The 9,605-nt window shown below is 48.8% G+C and overlaps 1 non-coding gene across 1 annotated transcript; it reads right to left on the bottom strand.

Moving 5' to 3' along the window:
- Window positions 1-534: 534 nt before the first annotated feature.
- Trnal-caa (transfer RNA leucine (anticodon CAA)) lies at window positions 535-609 on the bottom strand. The gene has a single exon. It is a non-coding gene; the product is annotated as a tRNA-Leu (tRNA).
- Between the last annotated feature and the right edge of the window lie 8,996 nt (window positions 610-9,605).

Below are 9,605 nucleotides of genomic sequence, written 5' to 3'. Positions count from 1 at the left end.
AGGAAGTTCGTAGCGACGCGTGCCATGTGTGGAAGAGCATTGTCCTTCGGAAATATGGTACCACCATACGACTGCACGAGAGAAGAGACGCATGACGACGATGTATGTCCGTGATGCACTGTTGTGCCGTCAGAGTTACTTTAATCAGTGTCAGCTGTGTACTGAAGATATATATCCAATGGCTTCCCACACCATGATGACAGGAATAAAACCTCTGAGCCTTTCCTAACCATTAGAAGAATCGTACTTATCCACAAGTCGCTGCTGTACTCACCGATGATAGTCATGAATGGTAGTGTAGAATTGGTATTCATCGGTGAACACAATGCAACCTTATTCATAAGCTCGCATGCTTCTTGGTTGCGACACCACACCTGACGCAGAAGTTTGTGTTGTGATCTTAACGGCAGCCTACGCCTGGGACTCTAATTTCATAGTTCGGCTGCATCAGTCTTCTACAAGTATTCAGAATTAGACTTTCACTCTGCAGCGGAGTGTGCGCTGATATGAAACTTCCTGGCAGATAAAAACTGTGTGCCCGACCGAGACTCGAACTCGGGACCTTTGCCTTTTGCGGGCAAGTGCTCTACCAACTGAGCTACCGAAGCACGACTCACGCCCGGTACTCACAGCTTTACTTCTGCCAGTACCTCGTCTCCTACCTTCCAAACTTTACACAAGCTCTCCTGCGAACCTTGCAGAACTAGCACTCCTGAAAGAAAGGATATTGCGGAGACATGGCTTAGCCACAGCCTGGGGGATGTTTCCAGAATGAGATTTTCACTCTGCAGCGGAGTGTGCGCTGATATGAAACTTCCTGGCAGATTAAAACTGTGTACCCGACCGAGACTCGAACTCGGGACCTTTGCCTTTCGCGGGCAAGTGCTCTACCAACTGAGCTACCGAAGCACGACTCACGCCCGGTACTCACAGCTTTACTTCTGCCAGTACCTCGTCTCCTACCTGCCAAACTTTACAGAAGCTCTCCTGCGAACCTTGCAGAACTAGCACTCCTGAAAGAAAGGATATTGCGGAGACATGGCTTAGCCACAGCCTGGGGGATGTTTCCAGAATGAGATTTTCACTCTGCAGCGGAGTGTGCGCTGATATGAAACTTCCTGGCAGATTAAAACTGTGTGCCCGACCGAGACTCGAACTCGGGACCTTTGCCTTTCGCGGGCAAGTGCTCTACCAACTGAGCTACCAAAGCACGACTCACGCCCGGTACTCACAGCTTTACTTCTGCCAGTACCTCGTCTCCTACCTTCCAAACTTTACAGAAGCTCTCCTGCGAACCTTGCAGAACTAGCACTCCTGAAAGAAAGGATATTGCGGAGACATGGCTTAGCCACAGCCTGGGGGATGTTTCCAGAATGAGATTTTCACTCTGCAGCGGAGTGTGCGCTGATATGAAACTTCCTGGCAGATTAAAACTGTGTGCCCGACCGAGACTCGAACTCGGGACCTTTGCCTTTCGCGGGCAAGTGCTCTACCATTGAGCTACCGAAGCACGACTCACGCCCGGTACTCACAGCTTTACTTCTGCCAGTACCTCGTCTCCTACCTTCCAAACTTTACAGATGCTCTCCTGCGAACCTTGCAGAACTAGCACTCCTGAAAGAAAGGATATTGCGGAGACATGGCTTAGCCACAGCCTGGGGGATGTTTCCAGAATGAGATTTTCACTCTGCAGCGGAGTGTGCGCTGATATGAAACTTCCTGGCAGATTAAAACTGTGTGCCCGACCAAGACTCGAACTCGGGACCTTTGCCTTTCGCGGGCAAGTGCTCTACCAACTGAGCTACCGAAGCACGACTCACGCCCGGTACTCACAGCTTTACTTCTGCCAGTACCTCGTCTCCTACCTTCCAAACTTTACAGAAGCTCTCCTGCGAACCTTGCAGAACTAGCACTCCTGAAAGAAAGGATATTGCGGAGACATGGCTTAGCCACAGCCTGGGGGATGTTTCCAGAATGAGATTTTCACTCTGCAGCGGAGCACTTGCCCGCGAAAGGCAAAGGTCCCGAGTTCGAGTCTCGGTCGGGCACACAGTTTTAATCTGCCAGGAAGTTTCTACAAGTATTGCAGGGTGCCACAGAATGTGGCAGGCAGTCCGCTACATGTTCCCAGATGGATGCTTGATGCACAATTCAACTATCCTCCCTTTCACTTATACATCTTATACATTTTGTTACATCACTAAACATGAAGAAAGCTAATGCACTCTGGAGTCTAGTCTGACAGTCAAACAAAACAGCAATTCTACCCACGCACTGCCAGCAGATGGTGCGTGTACGTGTACATAGTTGAACAGGCATCTCACCACGTCTTCTGGACAAGGATTTATTCAGATTTTTACTCCAATTACCTCTTTTTCTGAGGCAAAGAGCCTCATAACAGTGAAGAAGCGCGTAATATGTTATTTCCAAAGCGTACCCCACAAAATACAGGATCTGATTGCTTGTAAACTGCTATGCAAGCTGACGTGGTTGGCATTACTGTGGCGACAGGTCAACGTCTGAAGTGAGCCACTTTACCCCTGCATTCAATGAACCAATACATAACGTGCGTGTTGGCCACCCTCCATCAGTAAATCTATCCATAGCAGTGATGTGTATCATTGTTAACGCACAACTAACACTGCCAGAAAAAAACCCTAAACAGAACGCAGCGGTACTGAATACAAGTTGAGGACAGGAAGTTAAAGAGGGCATTACTGTTGCCGAGGCAGGTACCATAAGCGAATGGAGACAAGATATGCAGAGCATACCGTCGACGTTAGCACTGATGTGTGGTATTTTCAATGCAGTGTAGCTGTAGAGGTACTTGGAGCAAGAAAACAAATGAAATACAGTAACTCTATAACGATTTGCGAGAGGCCGTGGGTCAGAAATATTCAGAAGATAACGCGCGCACACTCCGAAAATTTGGTGATATACACTCCTGGAAATTGAAATAAGAACACCGTGAATTCATTGTCCCAGGAAGGGGAAACTTTATTGACACATTCCTGGGGTCAGATACATCACATGATCACACTGACAGAGCCACAGGCACATAGACACAGGCAACAGAGCATGCACAATGTCGGCACTAGTACAGTGTATATCCACCTTTCGCAGCAATGCAGGCTGCTATTCTCCCATGGAGACGATCGTAGAGATGCTGGATGTAGTCCTGTGGAACGGCTTGCCATGCCATTTCCACCTGGCGCCTCAGTTGGACCAGCGTTCGTGCTGGACGTGCAGACCGCGTGAGACGACGCTTCATCCAGTCCCAAATATGCTCAATGGGGGACAGATCCGGAGATCTTGCTGGCCAGGGTAGTTGACTTACACCTTCTAGAGCACGTTGGGTGGCACGGGATACATGCGGACGTGCATTGTCCTGTTGGAACAGCAAGTTCCCTTGCCGGTCTAGGAATGGTAGAACGATGGGTTCGATGACGGTTTGGATGTACCGTGCACTATTCAGTGTCCCCTCGACGATCACCAGTGGTGTACGGCCAGTGTAGGAGATCGCTCCCCACACCATGATGCCGGGTGTTGGCCCTGTGTGCCTCGGTCGTATGCAGTCCTGAATGTGGCGCTCACCTGCACGGCGCCAAACACGCATACGACCATCATTGGCACAAAGGCAGAAGCGACTCTCATCGCTAAAGACGACACGTCTCCATTCGTCCCTCCATTCACGCCTGTCGCGACACCACTGGAGGCGGGCTGCACGATGTTGGGGCGTGAGCGGAAGACGGCCTAACGGTGTGCGGGACCGTAGCCCAGCTTCATGGAGACGGTTGCGAATGGTCCTCGCCGATACCCCAGGAGCAACAGTGTCCCTAATTTGCTGGGAAGTGGCGGTGCGATCCCCTACGGCACTGCGTAGGATCCTACGGTCTTGGCGTGCATCCGTGCGTCGCTGCGGTCCGGTCCCAGGTCGACGGGCACGTGCACCTTCCGCCGACCACTGGCGACAACATCGATGTACTGTGGAGACCTCACGCCCCACGTGTTGAGCAATTCGGCGCTACGTCCACCCGGCCTCCCGCATGCCCACTATACGCCCACCCTCAAAGTCCGTCAACTGCACATACGGTTCACGTCCACGCTGTCGCGGCATGCTACCAGTGTTAAAGACAGCGATGGAGCTCCGTATGCCACGGAAAACTGGCTGACACTGACGGCGGCGGTGCACAAATGCTGCGCAGCTAGCGCCATTCGACGGCCAACACCGCGGTTCCTGGTGTGTCCGCTGTGCCGTGCGTGTGATCATTGCTTGTACAGCCCTCTCGCAGTGTCCGGAGCAAGTATGGTGGGTCTGACACACCGGTGTCAATGTGTTCTTTTTTGCATTTCCAGGAGTGTATATGACAATCGGCCTGCTATCAATATAAATCCGTCCAGGCGATAACAGCATCGCCTGACGAGGGGTGACTGCTAGTCAGACACACGCACGGTGCATGTAGTATCAGTAAGCGTGGTGTCCGAGTGTAGTATGGGGAAGGTGCGCGATCCGTCTGAGATTGACCGAGAACGGATTGTGATGGCCTGAAGGTTCGGCATGAGCATTTTGGAAAATGCACGACTTGTCGGATTTTCGAGGTGCAGTGGTGAGTGTCTTCAACAGGTGGCGAAACCAAGGAGAAACCACGTCCAGGCGTCGTGGGCTTGGGCGGTCATACCTCATTACAGATGCCGGACATTGTAAGCTGGGCCAACTGGTAAAGCAGGACCGGTAGCTAACTGTGGTGGAACCAACATCAAGCTTTAATGCTGAGCAGAGTACAGGTGTGTCTGAACACAAAGTGCACCGAACACTCCCAAGGGCCTCCAAAGCCGACGACGCATGCATGTGCCAATATCAGCACCGTGACATCGGTATCTACGAGTGAAATGGGCACGTGATAATCAGCAATTGACTTTGTCGTAGTAACAAAGTGATGCATGGTCTGATGAATCCCGATACTTTCTCCGTAATAAGGGTGGGAGAGAGCGAATCTGTCGATTTCCATCGGAACAGCTCCTGGACGGAGGACTGAGGACGAAGACAAGCCTGCGGCGGCTCCATTATCCTTTGGGGAACGTTCAGGTGGGCATCCATTGGTCCAGTGGAGCTCTTGCAAGGTACCAAGACGCCCAAGATGTATCGTACACTGGTTGCAGACCACTACGATCATGTTTCACGACGGCAGTGGCATTTTGCAACGACGTAATGCGGCATGTCACAAGGCGAAGAGGTGGATGGAGTGGTTCGAGGGACACAATAGCGAGTTCCAATGTGACTTGTGTGTGCAGTTGTCGTGCCAACTCCCCCCAGCGACGTACCAAGACTTCACCGCTTCCATTCCATGACGCTTGGCCGCTGTTATCGGGGTCAAAGGTGGACAATATATATGGTGTTAGGGGTGTAAATGCAGATATTTCTACTGATGACTGAGGAATTGTACTGAGCAGCATTACATCATTATTTCCTTCTTTTGCAGACTAATAATGTAAGTAGGCTGTTTGTGTTTTCTTATCGGCAACGTTACGTAGCGCTCGGTATGAAAATCACTGGCTGTGCTGTGTGCAGTCTGTGGCTAGTTTGCATTGTTGTCTGCCATTGTAGTGTTGGGCAGCGGCAGCTGGATGTGAACAGCGCGTAGCGTTGCGCAGTTGGAGGTGAGCCGCCAGCAGTGGTGGATGTGGGGAGAGAGATGGCGGAGATTTGAAATTTGTAAGACTGGATGGCATATATATTATGATTATTGTCTATTAAAATCTTTCATTTGCTAACTATGCCTACTAGTAGTTAGTGCCTTCCGTAGTTTGAATCTTTTATTTAGCTGGCAGTAGTGGCGCTCGCTGTATTGCAGTAGTTCGAGGAACGAAGATTTTTGGTGAGGTAAGTGATTTGTGAAACGCATAGGTTAATGTTAGTCAGGGCCATTCTTTTGTTGGGATTTTTGAAAGTCAGATTGCGTTGCGCTAAAAATATTGTATGTCAGTTTAAGCACAGTCTTGTATAATTGTTTTAAGGGACGTTTCAATAATTATAGTTTTTACGAGTAGCATGTATTTTTGGTCGGTTGGGTTGTGTTGCTGTCGGATAGGAGACCAAACTGTGAGTTCATCGGTCTCATTGGATTCGGGAAGGACGAGGAAGGAAGTCGTCCGTGCCCTTTCAAAGGAACCATTCCGGCATTTGCCTAAAGTGATTTCGGGAAATCACGGAAAACCTAAATCAACATGGCCGGACGCGGGACTGAACCATCGTTCTCCCGAATGCGAGTCCAGTGTGCCAACCACTGCGCCTCCACGCTCGGTTTTTGGTTGGTTATTACCCAGAAGTCCACTTGGCACAAGTAAGAGGTTAATGTTTATTTTACCCTGGACAGGTAATATATTGATTGAATAAGGACACGTAGACAGAAAACGGGAAGTTTATATTGACATGGGTAATCCTCGTCATGGCACAGTTTCGACTGGGCAGAAAACATCAAATAGCATATTATTGACGTTGTTGCAGGAAGACAGACACGGAGAAAGAAAATTAATCAAGTGGGTCCATATTAAGATACCCATTACCACAACAGCAGATTCTTCCGTCACTTCCTGGTGGAGCAACGCAATTGTAAAAAAAAGTATTGTGTGTGTTCTACAGCATTGACTTTTTAGTTAACCGGTTGTCGGCTCACTTTTCTGCCTTGTAAACGGGAAACCAATTTCAAGCAATATTAATACTGTAGAATTCACGCCATATTGTGATGTTCGTTTATAATCGTTGTTCTTGTAATACCGTCTTGACGTCTTCAGTAGTCATTTATTTTGCCAAAGAGTTTGACTTTTCTACTACACAGCTTCATAATCGCCTGAATTAGTTGGACACTCCAAGCCATTTGCGATTTTTCGCAGAATGACAATCTCATCGCAGCCACTAAACTTTTTATTTCTTCTTCCTGAATGTTAATTCGCGTTCCCAATATCTTCTTACTTTATTTTACTACGTGCTGAAGAAAAGTGGAAGTGGGCTACGAACCTGCCTCACATTCTCTCCAACTACCATTTTCCTTTCATGTCTTTCGACTCCTGGAAGTAGCATGATCTCCGCAAAAGTTAAGAGAACCTTTCGGTCTCTTTATTATATCCCCGCCGGCCGCGTGGCCGAGCGGTTCTAGGCGCTTCTGTCCGGAACCAAGCGACTGCTACGGTCGCAGGTTCTAATCCTGCCTCGTGCATGGTTGTGTGTGATAGGTTAGTTAGGTTTAAGTAGTTCTAAGTTCTAGGGTACTGATGATCTCAGATGTTAAGTCCCATAGTGCTCATAGCCATTTATTATAACCCCGAAACCTTCTGAATTACAATGACGCTGTTCAGACGACAATGTCAAAAGAAAGAAATGAAATATCATCTCCAGGTAGCAGGCACTTAGCAAACTAAAGAGGAATGAAAACTATGTGAAGACTGAGAATATTTAACTATTTAGAGCTCTTAGAGACATAAGTACGATCCGAAGACCTATTTGGGTACTAACAGATGGAAGGATGAAGTATTCGAGTAAAGTTACAACGCAAACAAGAAATAATAAAAAACGGACCAATAGATTTTAACATACACTGACGAACTAGAACAATATGGCCGCTAGGTTAATGGCATGTCAGTACAGGTTTAGGACGCATAAATCAGCGACTTTGGTACGGGTCTGCCAAGTCCCTGGTAGGTTACGTGGCACCAGATGCGTACGCATGGGTCACGCAATTTCCTGTCAATTATGGAACGGTGGTTTGTGGGCGAGAAGCTGGCAAGCGGTGGCATCCCAGATGTATTCTGTGGGATTGAGATCAGGAACACCTGCCTGAGTTTAGTGCCTCACACTATTGTAGCGCAATAACGACCTTGTGACATACGCGGTTATCCACCTCGCCGTCGGGGCAGACATTATGCGTCAAGGTCTTAATAGCTGCAGGTGGTCCAGATTAAATCTCCAAGTGGTCAACAGCTGTATCAGTGCCTTCTGTTACTAATGTAGGGCCCATGGACATACACAGTGTAATTATGTCTCCACCATCACCGTAACTCGCGATGTCGTTCGGCCAAAATGGGAACACGTGGGGCTCGTCTGATACGGAGTCACATTTTCAAAAATGTGCACAGAATGGTGTGCTCCGAAACACAAAAGGGTTCACCGACTTTGTCGTCAGACCTGCAGAAGATCGCCGCTCTACATGCTTTACAAAGTGGGCGAGTTGTGTGATGAGCCGTCGACATCTCGCTCCCTGCTGCCTTCTCGTGGTTCCGCCATTCCTCGCCCACTTTCCACAGACGTTCACGACACTTCCACGAGAACAGCCCAAAGGATTCGCTATTTCCGAAATGCTCGTTCCGTATCCTTTAACGATTTTCTCAGTGGATTTTCCTATATTCGGCCGTTTCGTCACCAGAATGATTCCCTATTCATCCCCGTTCCGCTTACCGTGTCACGTGTGTCCTACACTATCACGTGGTATTCACCCTATCGGAGGGCAGTGGTTATACCTTTTTTCCCCATCATTGTTGTACAACACGTGGATCAGTGAAGGGTAAGACCAGAAACGATACTTTGGTCAAATGTTGGTAAGCACTCTACACCGCCTACGGAAATGCAGGAATGGGTAATTGTGTCTCCTTGCGAAAGGACACAACAACAATATGTATAAGAAATACAAATATCTTACAGGAATATAATATTTACAGTGTAAAGGATAAAATTCAACAGTAAACGCTGAATCTGGAAAAATCATTTGTAAAGCTTGGCTGGTTACTGATGGATCAGTAATAGCGGTGTACATCATCATTTAGAGGCTGTGTGGCACAGCCTGAGGGGTTTCAGTGGGGCCTTTACATACATCCGCTCTCGCAGTAGTTTTTTCACCCGGAGAGTATTTTGTTTCAAGGATGGATACGGTGTCCTGGGCGTTCAACAGTGTAGTCTTTGTCTTCAGTGCCTACCTTCTTTCAGTTCGGTGGAGCACTCAACAGTGCAATCCTTGAACTCAGCGCCTACCCTCCTTCAGTTCAGTGGAGTACTCAACAGTGCAGTCCCTGCCCTCAGCGCCTATCCTCCCTCAGCTCGGTGGAGCAGATGCCATACCCTATTCACCAATGCGCAGCTCAGCATCACGACTCACAGTGTTACTTTGTCCTCAGCGCCTACCTTCTTTCAGTTCGGTGGAGCACTCAACAGTGCAGTCCTTGAACTCAGCGCCTACCCTCCTTCAGTTCGGTGGAGTACTCAACAGTGTAGTCCCTGCCCTCAGCGCCTATCCTCCCTCAGCTCGGTGGAGCAGATGCCATACCTTATTCACCAATGCGCAGCTCAGCATCACGACTCACAGTGTTACTTTGTCCTCAGCGCCTACCTTCTTTCAGTTCGGTGGAGCACTCAACAGTGCAGTCCTTGAACTCAGCGCCTACCCTCCTTCAGTTCGGTGGAGTACTCAACAGTGTAGTCCCTGCCCTCAGCGCCTATCCTCCCTCAGCTTGGTGGAGCAGATGTCATACCTTATTCACCAATGCGCAGCTCAGCATCACGACTCACAGTGTTACTTTGTCCTCAGCGCCTACCTTCTTTCAGTTCGGTGGAGCACTCA

Source organism: Schistocerca cancellata, chromosome 7 (genome assembly GCF_023864275.1).
Source record: "Schistocerca cancellata isolate TAMUIC-IGC-003103 chromosome 7, iqSchCanc2.1, whole genome shotgun sequence".
Lineage (NCBI taxonomy): Eukaryota > Metazoa > Arthropoda > Insecta > Orthoptera > Acrididae > Schistocerca > Schistocerca cancellata.
The sequence above is the reverse complement of the archived record's forward strand: the minus strand, read 5'-3'. Positions and strand labels throughout refer to the sequence as shown.